We start from the raw sequence: 17,395 nt of genomic DNA on the forward strand, positions 1-17,395 counted from the left end.
CTGAGAGGGTTGTATGCTCTACATCACCTGCTAGAAGGAACTGAATTATACGTATCTTTCTCAGAATGCCCTGTTTTGGGATGGAGCAAGGGAGAGAGAAATTGCTGCCTTAGTGCTTGATATCTGGGGCAGTGCAACATGATGTGTGTGGATGATTCTACTTCGCCTAAATTGCAGCTACATAAACCATCTTCCCAGGAGGCATTTGAATTTTTAATGTTTCTTGTACAACCCAGAGGCGCTGATTCCAATGGTAATCTTTGTGTTTTTTTTTTGTATCATCGACACTGTTTTAGTTATCTTAAATTTTGTGTTTTAATCTACCCCGTTGCCTAATATATCATAACACAAGCCACATTATACAATTGCATAGTGTAAATTTTGGCTAAGTTATTGATGCTAGCCAAAAATAGGGGCATTCTTCTTAATTTTGATCCTCACAGCAAAATTAATAAAGAAAAATCAAAATATTCAGAGAAACACTAAATTCTTCAAATTTTGTTATATAGTGTTATCCAAACGACAGGAAACTTTTGGAGTCCACCCCCCCATACTGTCATCTTTGCTTCTGCCTTGCCAGGGCTTCTGCTGTCTCCATTAAAGCACGATGTGGAGAGGCGAGAACACGTCTATCTTGACATCAAGTGAGGATCATTTCATTTCATTTGAGTTCCCAAGAAACGTATGTCAGGGTTTTGATTCTGGAAGGGTTAATGGAGAGGGAGGGATTTGCCTGGGCTGTGTGGCCCCATTTCCTACCCCTAGCCCCCCCTCCCCAAAAGGGCGCATGAAAGCATTTGGACCAGAAAGAGATTGCTCCTGCTCTGTTACGCAAATTGCCACAGCTCCCCCCCCACATGCACAAAAAAAAAACACACTCACAGCTCCAGCACCACAGCAGAGCCCTCGACAGACAATAATTAGCTAATGCAACAAGAATGTACAGCAAGAGACCTGGAAACACCAGGAAAACAAGCTGGCCAAGGGGGAGGATCATAAGAACATAAGAACGGCCCCACTGGATCAGGCCATAGGCCCATCTAGTCCAGCTTCCTTGCCAGGCTCCTGTGCGAAGGGAGGGGGCAGATGGGCGAGGAACTGGGCAGGCACAGTGGGAACAAACAGCTGGTGGGCTCAAGGGAAAACAGAGCCACAGAGCTAAAAGTGGCTCTGCCAAAAGTGATCTGAAGCACCCGGCTTGGAACAAACCCCTCCCTCAGATCAGGCTGCAAAAGGCCATCCTGCACATGAATGGGCCCTGAAGTCCTTTCCAAATGCCGCATGGGAGGGAGTATTGCTGACTGCACAAGAGAATGGATGATGGCCGGATCCCAAAGGACCTCCTCTATGGAGAACTCGTGCAAGGAAAGCGCCCTACAGGTAGACCACAGCTGCGATACAAGGACATCTGCAAGAGGGATCTGAAGGCCTTAGGAGTGGACCTCAACAGGTGGGAAACCCTGGCCTCTGAGCAGCCCGCTTGGAGGCAGGCTGTGCAGCATGGCCTTTCCCAGTTTGAAGAGACACTTGACCAACAGTCTGAGGCTAAGAGGCAAAGAAGGAAGGCCCATAGCCAGGGAGACAGGCCAGGGACAGACTGCACTTGCTCCCAGTGTGGAAGGGATTGTCACTCCCGAATCGGCCTTTTCAGCCACACTAGACGCTGTTCCAGAACCACCATTCAGATACCAGAGTCTTTCGAGACTGAAGGTTGCCAACAAAAACAAGAGCCTCGAGGTTGTTGCAGTCAAGACCCTCCGCTTCCCCCCCCCCCATTTTGCCTCTTGTCCCAAATGGAGCAGGGCCTGGTTGGATGATTGTAACTGAAATGGGCACATTTGGAGGAGAAGAGGTCTCAGGGCCGGCCCATCGATGAGGCAGACTGAGCTTGGTGCTTCAAGCAGCAAACTGGTGGAGGGCATCTCACCCCCACCGACCCACACCCTGGTCTGGAAAAGGAAGGAAAGCTAGAACCAAACAGGAAGTGCAGAGGACAGGACAGTTGACAGCATCCATCCAAACTATGCCTTTGGTGCTCTAACCCACCTTTCCAGCCCTCCACACTTCCGGTCTAAGGTGTGGCAAGAGGAGAGGCTGGCACGTCACCACCAGAGGGGAAGGGTGCATTTGGCACACTGACTCAGGTGCCAGGGGGGCTTGGGTCTGCCTTGGGTTGTGTCTTAAACTGTGCTCCTTCCAGGCTGCGGAGGGAAATGGCAGCCCCTTCATTTGGGCCTGGAAGTTCATGGGTAGCCAAGATAGTTGCTACTAAACTGACCGAGGGTCCCAATTCGGCCCAACTTTCCAGCGCCAACGCAGCTGCGCCAACGGGGTGCGCACCGCATCCTGCGGTGGTGGGGCAGCCATGGAAAGCCTCCGTGAGGTCAGAAAACATTTGTTCCCTGACCTCAGAGCTGCATTGCAGCCGCTTCTGCGCTGCCAAGTTGGATAGGATAAGGCCCTTTCGTGTTTCCTTATGTTCGTCGGGAAGCGGCGTGTGACCCGTGGCACCAGGATCCGCATCCGAGCAGCCCTTAAGGCCACCCCAGATCAAGCTCACTGCACCAGTCAAGTCTCAAATTTTGTTTTTCATTGATTGATTGTGAGAGATTAAACAGCAACCCTCTCCCAAGCCCTCTTCTACTCTCGCTCTTCTCCTTCTTAAATCGGAGATGGGGAGGACGTGATAAGCGGGAGGCAGAAGGAAGCTGCTGATTCGCAGACCAACACCCCTCTCTTCTCTCTGCGTTCGGACACAGACACAGAGGCTTGCCGGCGTGCTTCTTCTGTAGAAGTTTGGCTCGCTCCTCCCACCTCTCCCAAGCCAGTTTGTGCCTGGCTTAAGAGCAGCAATGGCAGATGCTTCACTAATCCACTGCCTCAGGCATTTGCCTCATCAGTGCCATGGATGAGCCGGCCCGGTGAAAACCTGCTCCAAAGAAGCACCAGTGATCAAATGCAGCACACAGAAGATATTCTTGGTCACAAATGCTATGAGCTTTTTCAGAAGCAAAGCAGGGTAAGAACATAAGAAGAGCCCCACTGGATCGGGCCATAGACCCAACTAGTCCAGCTTCCTGTATCTCACAGCGGCCCACCAAATGCCCCAGGGAGCACACCAGATAACAAGAGACCTCATCCTGGTGCCTCCCCTGCATCTGACATAGCCCATTTCTAAAATCAGGAGGTTGCACATACACATCATGGCTTGTAACCCGTAATGGATTTTTCCTCCAGAAACATGTCCAATCCCCTTTTAAAGGTGTCCAGGCCAGATGCCATCACCACATCCTGTGGCAAGGAGTTCCACAGACCAACCACACGCTGAGTAAAGAAATATTTTCTTTTATCTGTCCTAACTCTCCCAACACTCAATTTTAGTCGATGTCCTCTGGTTCTGGTGTTATGTGAGAGTGCCCTCCTTGTCTATTTCATTTGCCCTGGCATAAGAACAGCTCCACTGGATCAGGCCATAGGCCCATCTAGTCCAGCTTCCTGTATCTCACAGTGGCCCACCAATGCCCCAGGGAGCACACCGGATAACAAGAGACCTGCATCCTGGTGCCCTCCCTTGCATTGGCATTCTGACATAGCCCATTTCTAAAATCAGGAGGTTGCACATACACATCATGGCTTGTAAGCCGTAATGGATTTTTCTTCCAGAAAATGAATTTTTCCTCCAGAAAAGGGTATAGAAGGCCCCTTCCCAGGTTTCAAAAACGGCCTCAAGGGGGCAAATGCCATCTCCCCTCCTCTAAAAAAGGCAACCACAATGACTCCCTTAAGAGTCTTGAGTCACCTTCGCCTTGCCTGAATTCCACTGCAGCCTGTTTAATCCCATCCACTCGCCCACAGCTTCCCGACGCCGGTTTCAGGCTAACTTGAAAGAATATGGCACAGGGCTTCGCCCAACACCAAGGAGCTGGATGATCTCAACTTGTGGTTTTAATTGCGATAACGCCAAGCCCTGAGGAACACCGCAGGTCGACTCCCTTCCCACGGCACTCAGGTAGCTTTCCCAATCACCAGCTCTGAATGAGATCAGATAGGATTGAAAGGGTTGGAAAACCAGGCCAGGCACTCTGGCAGGCCTCAGAGAAATGAATGATGAATTGTGTCCAGAGCCACGGAAGGATCTACCAGTAGCAAAAAGTCAACATTTTCCCCAACCACCTCCCATTGTCCGGGGCGACCATATCAGCTGTCTGACCCCAAGCCAGAGCACTGATCAATCCAGCTGAGGAATGTTTGCAGGGACCAAAGTTCTCCCACACCAGGGTCTTCCCCCATCCTACCTAGTGATGGCAGAATTTGAACGCAGAACTTTCTCCAAGCAAAGCAGTCACTTTTCCTCTGAGTTACAGTCCCATCCAAAGCAGCTGAGCGCCGTACATTCCTATTTCCTTCTGCGCTTGAAAACAATTCTCAGGCCCAAGCAGATCTAGTTCCAGGTGGCTGACAAGGTTAAGCCCCAACCTCTGGCCAGGAGATCACTAGGCCAAGGCCCCAAGAGCAAGGAGAGGCTATTGCATGGGGACTGCCCTTATAGGTCCAGCCCATTACTGGAGATGACACCACAACCCCCAGTGGAAACTGGTGCTGTAATGCTACAAAAATGCAGCATTGCGTGAGTTTTGTTTTCAAGCTTTGGAGTCACCTGGAGGACTCTGGGGTTTAATGTTCTCTGGTTCAGAAAGGCTGGTGCGCAGGGAACTGATAGGCCGGACTGAGTTGTTATGCTGTTTTCAGTCACCCTGCCATAGCACACGGCCAGGATAACTGGCTCATGTAGCTGAACACATACTGCAGGTATTCCTGGTTTGAGTCACCTTTGTCCTTCCGTCTCTTTGCCACCAGCTCAGTCACTCTGGAAAATAAGGTGGTTAAGACCAGCTGGCTAGACAGAAAATGCTCCCTGGGTGCAGGGATGGGTGGGCCCTGGGTGCTTTCCCACTGTTCTCCTTTCCAGAGGTATCCCTGCTCCTTCCACCATGACTATTCAACAAGACCACCCTCACTTCCAGCTCACTTACACTAGCAGAATGGGCAGCAAAATGGCAGATGCGTTTCAATGTAAGTAAGTGTAAAGTCATACACTTTGGGGCAAAAAATCAAAACTTCACATATAGGCTGACGGGTTCTGAGCTGTCTGTGACAGATCAGGAGAGAGATCATGGGGTGGTGGTGGACAGGTCGATGAAAGTGTTGACCCAATGTGCGGCGGCAGTGAAGAAGGCCAATTCTATGCTTGGGATCATTAGGAAGGGTATTGAGAACAAAACGGCTAGTATTATAATGCCGTTGTACAAATCTATGGTAAGGCCACACCTGGAGTATTGTGTCCAGTTCTGATCGCCGCATCTCAAAAAAGACATAGTGGAAATGGAAAAGGTGCAAAAGAGAGCGACTGAGATGATTACGGGGCTGGGGCACCTTTCTTACGAGGAAAGGCTATGGCGTTTGGGCCTCTTCAGCCTAGAAAAGAGACGCCTGAGGGGGGACATGATTGAGACATACAAAATTATGCAGGGGATGGACAGAGTGGATAGGGAGATGCTCTTTACACTCTCACATAACACCAGAACCAGGGGACATCCACTAAAATTGAGTGTTGGGAGAGTTAGGACAGACAAGAGAAAATATTTCTTTACTCAGCATGTGGTCGGTCTGTGGAACTCCTTGCCACAGGATGTGGTGCTGGCGTCTAGCCTAGATGCCTTTAAAAGGGGATTGGACAAGTTTCTGGAGGAAAAATCCATTACGGGGTACAAGCCATGATGTGTATGTGCAACCTCCTGATTTTAGAAATGGGTTATGTCAGAATGCCAGATGCACCAGGATGAGGTCTCTTGTTATCTGGTGTGCTCCCTGGGGCATTTGGTGGGCCGCTGTGAGATATAGGAAGCTGGACTAGATGGGCCTATGGCCTGATCCAGTGGGGCTGTTCTTATGTTCTTATGACCTCTTGGCACCTGAGGCAGCATACCAAAACACCCTCCAGTGCCCTGGATCTCAGTGCTTCCCAGAAGAGGGAAGCAGAAAACGTCCCCTTCCAATCTATTCCCTTCTTCCTTTTCAAATCTAGCAAGTGGGAGAAGGAAGGAGAAAGGCAAGAGGAGGTGGACAGGCAGGCCGACTCACCAAACTGCCACCTGAGACAACAGCCTGAGTCAGCCTCATAATTGGGCCGGCCCCAATTTAAAACACCACTACCCCATTCTCTCTTGCTGCCGTCATGCCTAGAACACTCACCCAAAATGCCGACATGGTGTCACTGCTCTCTTTTTCCTTCCCCATCAGCGGAAAACCTGCCTCTCCCCAAAGCCTGGGGTTTAACTCCTAGTCCACAGCAAAAGGAAGGCTGAAGTCCACCTAAATACATTTGCTTGCATTTGTTCCTTGCTATCCACTGCTCTCCCATCCTCACCCTTTCCTCCACAACTGAAACTTAGTTTGCGTACTCTCTGGGGCAGGGACCCCTCTCTTTACTTTTGATCTGCTGATGAAACACCAGGTAAACACAGAAGATGGTGGATACATTGACAATTGCAACGATACAGGCAATTGCAAAAACGCCGGCCAATTCAAATATAGCAACAACCACAGAGAACAGATTGGCAGCCAGATTATATTTTCCGTGACTCCCCCCCCCCACCTCTCTAAATATTTAAACATCTCTGAATCTTGTAATTAGCTGGTACGAGCGGCATCGCCAGCAAGATCACCCTCTCAGTTAATGATGGATGATTGCACATCCACGGGAGACATCAGCAGACAGAAAGCAAAGAGGAGGCAGAAAAGGGTGCGGACAGAGGAAATTAGAGTGGAAGGCTAGGCTAGAGCATCCTTGACAGTTCTTTTTCTCCCCTCTCATAAGAACATAAGAACAGCCCCACTGGATCAGGTCATAGGCCCATCTAGTCCAGCTTCCTGTATCTCACAGCGGCCCACCAAATGCCCCAGGGAGCACACCAGATCACAAGAGACCTCATCCTGGTGCCCTCCCTTGCATCTGGCTTTCTGACATAACCCATTTCTAAAATAAGGAGGTTGCGCACACACATCATGGCTTGTACCCCATAATGGATTTTTCCTCCATAATCTTGTCCAATCCCCTTTTAAAGGCGTCTAGGCTAGACGCCAGCACCACCTCCTGTGGCAAGGAGTTCCACAGACCGACCACACGCTGAGTAAAGAAATATTTTCTTTTGTCTGTCCTAACCCGCCCAACACTCAACTCTCCTCTTCTTTTCAAAATCCAAGGAGGGGGAGTGGCAGTAGCTGGCACACCACCATTTAAGAAGGGAAGGCACTTTGCATGTTATTTCTGATGACAGGAGGCCCTGGGCCAGCTCTGCAGAAAAGGGGGTGGGGCAGAGCTAAAAGAACATCCAAAGAACCCTGCTAGAGCAGGCCCAGGGCCCAACTAGTCCAGCTTCCTGCATCTCACAGTGGCCCACTAGACATTTGCTTCATAGGCTAGGTTCACCAGCACCACACTCACAGATGAACCAATGCACATTGCTGCTTCTCTCTCTGCCCCAGGCTGCATGTGCATGAGCTGCTGTCGAGATCAAAGCAGAGTCAGGAATAAAGTAAGAACATAAGAACAGCCCCACTGGATCAGTCCATAGGCCCATCTAGTCCAGCTTCCTGTATCTCACAGCGGCCCACCAAATGCCCCAGGGAGCACACCAGATCACAAGAGACCTGCAAGGCTTCCTGGGAATTGTAGTTAAGAACATAAGAACAGCTCCACTGGATCAGGCCATAGGCCCATCTAGTCCAGCTTCCTGTATCTCACAGCGGCCCACCAAATGCCCCAGGGAGCACACCAGATAACAAGAGACCTGCAAGGCCTCCTGGGAATTGTAGTTAAGAACATAAGAACAGCCCCACTGGATCAGGCCACAGGCCCATCTAGTCCAGCTTCCTGTATCTCACAGCGGCCCACCAAATGCCCCAGGGAGCACACCAGATAACAAGAGACCTGCAAGGCTTCCTGGGAATTGTAGTTAAGAACATAAGAACAGCCCCACTGGATCAGGCCATAGGCCCATCTAGTCCAGCTTCCTGTATCTCACAGCGGCCCACCAAATGCCCCAGGGAGCACACCAGATAACAAGAGACCTGCAAGGCTTCCTGGGAATTGTAGTTAAGAACATAAGAACAGCCCCACTGGATCAGGCCATACGCCCATCTAGTCCAGCTTCCTGGATCTCACAGCGGCCCACCAAATGCCCCAGGGAGCACACCAGATAACAAGAGACCTGCAAGGCTTCCTGGGAATTGTAGTTAAGAACATAAGAACAGCCCCACTGGATCAGGCCATAGGCCCATCTAGTCCAGCTTCCTGGATCTCACAGCGGCCCACCAAATGCCCCAGGGAGCACACCAGATAACAAGAGACCTGCAAGGCTTCCTGGGAATTGTAGTTAAGAACATAAGAACAGCCCCACTGGATCAGGCCATAGGCCCATCTAGTCCAGCTTCCTGTATCTCACAGCGGCCCACCAAATGCCCCAGGGAGCACACCAGATAACAAGAGACCTGCATCCTGGTCCCCTCCCTTGCATCTGGCATTCTGACATAACCCATTTCTAAAATCAGGAGGTTGCGCATACACATCACGGCTTGTACCCCGTAATGGATTTTTCCTCCAGAAACTTGTCCAATCCCCTTTTAAAGGCGTCCAGGCCAGTCGCCATCACCACATCCTGTGGCAAAGAGTTCCACAGACCAACCACACGCTGAGTAAAGAAATATTTTCTCTTGTCTGTTCTAACTCTCCCAACACTCAATTTTAGTGGATGTCCCCTGATGGTCTTCTCTATGGTTTTCTCTTGTGATGTCACTTCCAGCTTCCGGGAGACTCAGAAGTCTCGACTGAGAGAGGGTGTGGGGCAGTCTACAGACTACAGACCAGCAATTTTTAATTAGTGCGCTTTGGAACACTGGTGTGCCACAGGAGTTTGGAGCACAGAGAGACAAATCGCTGTCCCTCTTCCCTACCAGTGGAGAAAGAGGGACAATTTGTTACTACAAACAGTTGCTCTAAAACCAGAGCCACAGAACCCGGAAGTGTTTTTCAGCAATTTTCAACCACTGTGCTCCAAACTTCCGTGGCACACCTGCGGACCTTTTACGGCACACTGCAGCACACTGCATGAAAATGGCTGGTCTGTAGGCTGTCCTCCATCCTCAGTTGGGCAAAAGCAATCGTGTGGTCCAAACATCATCAAAACCCACAGAAGCAGAGTAAGAGAACTGCACTTTGGGATGTGCTCAGAGGTAGTTCTCAAGACCTTGATAAAGACCAGGGGCTGGAGTTCACCCAGCCTGACCCCACACACTCGAGATACAGAACCTCCTCCTGTCATTTTCTCACCAAACTGCATTCAGCTAAAATCTCTCTTCCAACAGATGCAGGTTGCGTAAGTGGCGGAGCTGCCTTCCCTAGCCGGGCACCCCACTGCAAGGGCAAACACCAGTGGCGTAGCTAATGATCGTGTAGCCCAGTGCCAAGCTCAAAATGTTGCCCCGGAAGTGATGTCACAACCGGAAGTGACATCACACCCAGGCTTTTTCGAAAGTGAAAATTGGGAGGAACCCACCTCTTCCCCCCAGCAGCTCACTACTCACTTATTCTGCTACCTGCCCCCAGTCGGTGGCATAGCTAAGGCATCTATCTAGAACCTGGGGTCAAAGAACATTTTGTAGCAGCCCCCCCTGCATTTGATTTGACAAAATCCAATTTAATTAAGTAAATAAATAAAAAGTTATTGGTTCCATGCTGTATCATAACAACATCTCACTGGCACTCAGAACAAACAGTCTCATAGGTCAGTTTGGAGTTAAGCAAATCCACTTTTTGTTCCACAAGGCAGTTGTGTTTTTACTTTCTGGTTAATTAGCCATACCTTTTGATAGAAAACAGATATTCCAGTGCCGTTTGTTTCATTGCATTCCGCATTAAATTATCTTCCCAATGACATGATGGTATTATTCATACATACCAAGATTTTCACAATTTTGGTCACTTGTGTCAAGCTCAGCTTGTTGCCCCCCTAAAGTTTGATGCCCGGTGTAACTGCTACCCCCTACACCCCCTTAGCTATGCCACTGGCAAACACCCTCTGCCCAAGTAGCTCCCTCTCTAACAGAGAGATGCAGCTCTGGGGAAGCCTGCATGTGTCTGAAGCTGGCACTGTTTCCTGGCTGGTCACAAGATCAGCCTGTTTTCATTTTTGGTTCCGCACCCTTGAGTCTTTCCAGTTAACGGGGGGGGGGGGGAGAGAACAGAAAAAAAGAGGAAAGAGGTTAGCTTGTTCTCCTGCACACACACAAACAGCAAAAAGAGGCCAAATGAGCAAGATGGGGAAGGGCCAAGAGGGGAACATCAAGGGCGGGACAGGAGGAGAGAGAACGATGCAGCTGCTTGGTGGAAAAAGGGGTCATGGGATTGGTGAGTGACTGACACAGGGTGGAGGGTAAGAGATGCCGGTGGGGTGGGAACGTATTTCGCACAGGGGGTGTGCTTGCCTTTGTGGCTGCTACAACAGAAGTTATGTAAGGCTGTCAATTGATTAAGGGCCCAATCCTATCACCTAGCACCGATGCAACCGCAGTGCAACGCTAAAGTAAGGGAACAAAAGTTCCCTTGCCTTGAGGAGGCTTCTGTGACTGTCCCACCACTGCAGGAAGCAGCTCACACCCCACTGGAACAGCTGATTTGGCGCTGGGAAGTTGGCTAGGATTAGGCCCTAAGGCTGCACTCCTATGCACGCTTTCCTGGGAGTTGGCTCCACTGAACACAATGGGACATACTTCTGAGTAGACACGCACTGGGCCGTGCTATAAGTATAGGTGTTTGAAAGCAGAGCCAGGTGTTTTGCTCCCATGGCCTGGAATGGCTCTGAAGGGGAGGGGGCCCCTTGCACGCCGCGCGGTGAGCCTCCCTGCAAAACTTGGGGCTTTGCACCCCCTCCAGCTACACCACTGCACTGTACTCTCCTCCACTTCCTCTTCTGATCTAGCCCCAACTTCCTTTTTCCAACCCAGGCAGTGGGATGGCAGATAGACGTGGGCACTCCCCTCTAGCCATCCAGGACCTGGTTGACTCGGTCAGTGTCTTAGGCAGGTTTGGTGCTGTTCTTTGAGCTATAAGATTTACTAGGGGGAAAAATGCAATTGCCTTTACAAAGTCACCCTCTGCAAATAAAAACTACAGGCTATGAGCAACATAAGGCCTTTAATGCACCGTGCATTTATGCGCCTGGAGCCACATCTGCATTAGAAAGATAAGGTGCATTTCCTCTCTCCCCACTCTCCCTGCTCAGATATTTAACTGCAGAGATCAGGAAACCCAAAGAATGACATCCCTAGCAGCTCCCACACCAAAGTTTATTATGGTCATGTGGCAACACATAGTCTTCAACAAACTCATAGATGCACAAGCAATAAAAAAACCACACCCCACGCAGGATGGGCACATGCAATGGAAGAAAGCGAAAAAAGTATGGGAAATGATTGAGAAAGAAAAAGGTGTGGGAATTGTTTAGGACTTAATCCTCAAACATGCTACTGGGCTTGTTTCTTCAAAACTCTTAGACATGAGTTGACTCACAGGTGGAATTCCCGGAGGCGGCTCATCTATGAGGTCAACTGAGTCGGTTGCCTAAGGCAGCAGGTCAGTGGGACCTGCCCATTCACCTCCATTGCTGCTACCCCTCCTCTTCCCACGCCCTGAATGGGAAAAGGAAGAGAGGGAAGAGTGGAACAGGAAGTCTGGAGGAGAAAGAGCATCTCTGATGCTCTAGCCCAGTCCTCTCCTCTCCTCCACACCTCCTCTTTTGCTCTGCCATGTAGTGTACTTAAAAATAAAAACAGCCAAACAGTATTCGGAGCAAAAGTCTGTGTTCCTAAATTCTGTTTGTTAAGCTAATTCAGGATGCAGCCTGCAAAGAACCCTAGAAGTATTTTTTGGCAGCGGAACTGAAAGGGAAGGGTTTTTTTTTTTTTTACCCTGAACAAAGGCTGTTGAGTAAACTTAGCAGTCATGGAATTAGAAGACAGGTCCTTTGATGAATTGGGAACTGGTTAGAGAACAGGAAGCTGAGAGAAGGAATCACAGGGCAATGTTCACAGTGGAGAGAAGGAGGAAGTGGGGTCTTCCACAGAACTGTCTTGGGACTGGTTCTTTTTAACACATTCATAAACAATCTGGAATTAGGTGGACACAGTGAGGTGGTCACATCCGCAGATGACACCAAACTATTTGGGATGGCAAAGATCAGAGCAGATTGTGAAGGCTTCCAAAAGGATTTCTCCAAACTGGGCAACCAAATGGCAAATTCAGATTTTTTTCAGGAATTTTCAACGCTGTGCTTCAAACTCCCGTGGCACACCTGCAGAGCTTTTGCAGCACAACAATGCGCTTTGGATGCTGGTTGAAAACTGCTGGTCCACGGTGTGAAGAAAGTAAGATTGCTTTTCTCTCTCTCTCTTTCCTGTCCAGGCCAAACGAGATACCTCAGACAGTGGGTGGGTGGGGTGGAAATGTCTTCCTCCAGAGACCTGCCTCTCTCCATCGCTCTTCTTTCTCCTGTTTTTGCTCCCTGGATTCCTCAGGAGGAAGATTTTAGGGGCGGTGGGGAGGGGAGAAGAAACTTACCTCCACGTGCCTTGTTGTTGTTACTTCTCCTCTTATACTTGTCCTGGATTGAAACAGAACAGTGGAACAGGAAGTATGGAGGAGAATTAAGGAGTGGGCCCCTTTCCTCCACACTTCATCTTCCACTCCATTCCATTTTTCCTTTTCAAACCAGTAGAGTCAAGGCAGGATAAAATGTTTGGTTGGCAACCTTCAGTCTCCAAAGACTATGATATAAGCCTACAGCACCCGGTATTCCCAGGCGGTCTCTCATCCAAGTACTAACCAGGCCTGACCCTGCTTAGCTTCCGAGATCAGACGAGATCGGGAGATAGTGCAGTATAGGGAGATGGTTGGCAACCTTCAGTCTCGAAAGACTATGGTAGAAGCCTACAGCACCCGGTATTCCCAGGCAGTCTCCCATCCAAGTACTAACCAGGCCTGGCCCTGCTTAGCTTCCGAGATCATGGTATAAGCCTACAGCACCCGGTATTCCCAGGCGGTCTCCCATCCAAATACTAACCAGGCCTGACCCTGCTTAGCTTCCAAGGTCAGGCATGTACAGGGTAACTCTTTCCACAATGAATAGTTCCAGTGCTGCACTTGCTGGGCCTTTGGACTGGTCCAGGAGGTTGATCTTACATTCTCATGAGAATCTGAAACAGGCAAGTAAATTGGCTGGACTCTCCGCATGCATATTGAAAATCCCTTCTTTGGTTCCGGAGCTTCTGCCAATATGTTCTCACGATCTTCAATGCCCACTTAAGACTCAGGAGCTTCCTTGTCTCTTAAAATTAAAACTCAGATTCTCTTTAACACAGGCCAGATCACGAGACCCGCTCTTGTGACGTGAACTGAGGGAATAGCACAATCTTAATTTTAGCAGTGCGCAATTAACCTACGGCAAACGCCGGTTCCCCATCGCACGGCTTCTGCAATAAAGATAAGATGCTTAAAATAGATGCTTTCGCCCAGCTGAACTGTGCGGTCTTCGTTTGACAAGAACAAGAGGCGATTTCCTGAGTGGCAGAACGATGAGCGTGTTTTTGAGAGGAGACAAAACTCCAGCTGATCTCAGGGGTCCTCTAAGGATTTATGAATGGAGACACCCTTTCTTCTTAATGGAGTCTGGCAATGAAGCAAGTGCAAGTGGGAAGCTATGGCAACAGTGGCAGCTCTCTCTCTCTCTCACACACACACACACATATACACACACACAACAAGAATAATCAATTTGGCCAAACTGAGCCAGAGAGGATGCTGGGAATCCACTCAGTGCATACATCCCCAGAACAGCCTATGCCAAGAATCCAGGCAGTGCTAGACCAAAAAACAGAGAAAGCTTCTTTCTTACTATGAAGCAAAGAGATGCACAATTAGGGGACGGCAGAACTCCGGTTAAAAACGTAAATCTGATCTATCAAATCAGCTGCACATGGATTGCAGCCCTGTTCAGTCACTGCAGAAAGCATAGACACTGATACAGAGCCTGCGAGGGGCACCTTAAAGTCCTGACCCCGTCCCCCCCATGCTGATGCAATCTCTGACTCTGTTCATTGGACCGGCCCATCCATGAGGCTGACTGAACTGGTCACCTGAGGCAGCTAATTGGCAGGCTGTCCACTGACTCGCCTTCACTGCCCCTTGACTTCTCTCTCTGTGGATTGGAAAGGAAGAGGGGGACAGACTGGAAGAGGAAGAGAGGAGGAAAGTGGTGTACTAGAGTGCCGACAATACTCTAACCCAGCCATTTTCAACCACTGTGCCGCGGCATACTGGTGTGCCGCGAGTGGTCCACAGGTGTGCCACAGGAATTTGGGGGAAGGTCATTTATTAGTAGGGCCAATGGGAGATGTGAGTCCTCCCCCGCCCCCCACTGGCAGAATGGTGTGCCTTGTCAATTGTCAAAAGCCTGATGGTGTGCCTTGACCATTTCAGTGCCTTGTCAGTGTGCCCTGAGATGGGAAAGGTTGGAATTCATTGCCCTAACCCTTGCCTTCCTTTTGCCCTTCCTCTTCTGCTCTGCCCTCCTCTTCCTCTATCAATCCGGGGAGCAGGAGGAAATTAGGCTGGCAGAGGGAGGGCAACGTTTTGCATGCCCCCTCAGGTGCCAGGAGGTCTTGGGCCACCCCCGCTGGCCTCCCCTTGCCTCTGCTCACAGCGTGTGGTGCACTTAAGAGGAGACCATTTCCCCACCTCGGCCAGCCTATCCATGATGACATTTCCATTCTGCCTTTAATCTGTGCTGGAAGTTCACACAGAATGAATGGCTTTCCCAGTGGGTCACCTACCTGTCCAGGCACTGACCAGACCAGACCTACTCAGCTTCAGGAAGGTGACTGGGCAACATGTCTTCCGCCTGCAGCTGGAGGCTGAGTTAAGCAATTGGTGGTACATGGTCATAAAGAACTCCTCCCAGTCAAGTTCTGTGTGTGTGAGACTGTGGGTGGCAGGTACATTTGCCACTGCTGCAAATTTGACAAGCACATCATCCCTCCCCTTTCAAGTTCTGTCTCTCCAAACAGCACAATTTGTCGCTTTTGATTTTTGCATCAGCCGCCGCTGTCAGCTCTGTGCCGAATCCCCAAAGTAAGGGGATTTTTGCAAAAAAGCCACCCTGTTCCTTCAGCGGTGCGCCCTGCTTCTGTAGCACACAGACTCTGCTGCAGTGCTCCTTCACGCATCCAGCCTTTGAAAGGTGAACCAGAAAAAAGGGTTTCCCAGATCAAGTAGGACGCCCTCGCTAAGCAGCACCTGCTGTGGTGCTTCAAAGAATACACAGATTGCGCCCAACTGTATTCCGTTAAAATAGCAACATACAACAGGCAGCCCTTCCACTTCCAAGCTGTTCCTGCTGCTGGAAACTGATGATGTGTCTGGAATCTCCACATACCAAGGCAGCACACTTCTGAACATCCAATGCTGGGCATGAGCAAGGGATGTGTGTGCCACGGCTACGTCCTGTTGGTGAGCATCCAGGGTGCCTGAAAGGGCCTCCCGTCAAAATCAACCGCTGGCCAAGAAAGACCCAAGTGGGTCATGTTCTGCAAAAGGGCCAGGGTGTCACACTCATTTCATACAGCAGGCCGAATAGGTTTCATGGCGCCTGCCGAGGACCGGAAGTGATGTCATTAAGCAGGAAGTGACGTCATTAAGCGGGTGATGCTCAGAAATAAGCACCTTTTTCTCACTTAGGAACTCATCAGCTGCCAAATGACAGAACAGAAAAATGCACAAACCTTGACTGTATTTTCAAGTTATGGGAGAGCCCAATTATCACATGGGCTGGATCAAAAGCTTCTGTGGGCCACATCCGGCCCACAGACCTTATGTTCGACACCCCTGTGCAAGGCAATTCTTATGTCCTGACCTCCAAAAGATGAGGCAGTTCTCTAGCAAGAGGAGGAGGAGGAGAATGGAATTGCTCACCAGGACTGATGGCAAGGACTCCAAAATGCAGAACCTGCCTATGCAGAGAGATGGTATAGCCAGGAGACAAGCTAACATGAGCCTTCATTTATACTCCTGTGTGTGCCTTTACTAGGCAAAACCTTAAATCAATATCATATGCGCAGGGCTGTGTTTAATTAAACACGAATACACGCCCACACACAGTTCTGCAACATGAGTAAATGTGCGCCTATGAAGACTTTTTATACAGTTAACACTGTTGCTGTTTTTTCTCCTTCCAATAGGAAGCCACATCACAAGAGATGAGGACCACAGAGATCAGTGTGCCAGGAGAAGAAAAATGTTGGAAATCATTGCTCTGGGACAGGGGTGTCCAAAATTTTTGGAAGGAGGGCCACATCGTCTCTCTGACACTGTGTTGGGGGCCGGGGGAAAAAAAAGAATTAATTTACATTTCAAATTTGAATAAATTTACATATGTTTACATAAATGAATATATTAAAGATGAACTTATATGAATGATTGAAGGTCTCACAATAGCTCAAGGCCTATAAAAGGCCTTGAACAAAGCAAGGCTGGCCTTTCCTTTTCTGCCTCTACTGCATCACAGACATGAAACAGCAAGCAGTGGAGGGAGCCCTCATCCCACAGCTCATGTGAGAGGTCAAACAGTCGCCCTCACGCTGAGAGCAGTTGCATCGGGCCAGTGTGGGCTCCAACAAATCACTCGAGGGCCAGAGGATCATTGGAGACTGGGAGCTCCCTGAGGGCCGCATTGAGAGGCCTTGAGGGCCGCAAGTGGCCCCAGCGCCAGGGTTTGGGCACCCCTGCTCTGGGACAACAGCCTACCTGGGTTTATCAGTCTGTCGGCTTCCTGGGAAAAACCTTCTTAAAACAGCTGATCACAGTTGTTCAGACTTGCACACGGGACTAGCAAAAGCCCAGGACCTGAAGGTTTAATCCTCGTACCCAAGAAGTCTCACCTTCTCCCCATTCTAGCGCACTGCACTTTTCTCAAAAATTAGGAATTGCATTCGATTCCGCCTACAAATGAGTGTTTCAACAGCCAATTTATGGAGATTGGCATTCATGACCATTTCTGCTACGCAATTCGCTGGATTTTCTGGGAATTCAACATTCCTATTTTCCAGATAGGATAGGCACCAAGACTTCAGAAAAATAAAATTCTAAACAAGTGCCAGGGTTCCTCCTAAGACAAAACAGCTAAGGATTTGTAAAGGAAGTCAAACAAGTTTCCATTAACAAGAGCAAACTTTTGGGGGGGGGGCTTGCAAATGCAGAGAACAAGGACTATTAATTTTGTGGAGGTGG

The 17,395-nt window shown here is 49.5% G+C and overlaps 1 protein-coding gene and 1 pseudogene across 4 annotated transcripts in view; both read right to left on the reverse strand.

Annotated features, from left to right (window-relative positions):
• Window positions 1–17,395, reverse strand: part of MAP7D1 (MAP7 domain containing 1) — a 74,459-nt gene that overhangs the window by 38,448 nt on the left and 18,616 nt on the right. The gene's annotated exons all lie outside the window — the stretch shown is intronic.
• LOC136662092 (5S ribosomal RNA) lies at window positions 12,890–13,010 on the reverse strand (annotated as a pseudogene).

The sequence above is a fragment of the Tiliqua scincoides genome, chromosome 10, assembly GCF_035046505.1.
Source record: "Tiliqua scincoides isolate rTilSci1 chromosome 10, rTilSci1.hap2, whole genome shotgun sequence".
In the NCBI taxonomy this organism is placed as follows: domain Eukaryota; kingdom Metazoa; phylum Chordata; class Lepidosauria; order Squamata; family Scincidae; genus Tiliqua; species Tiliqua scincoides.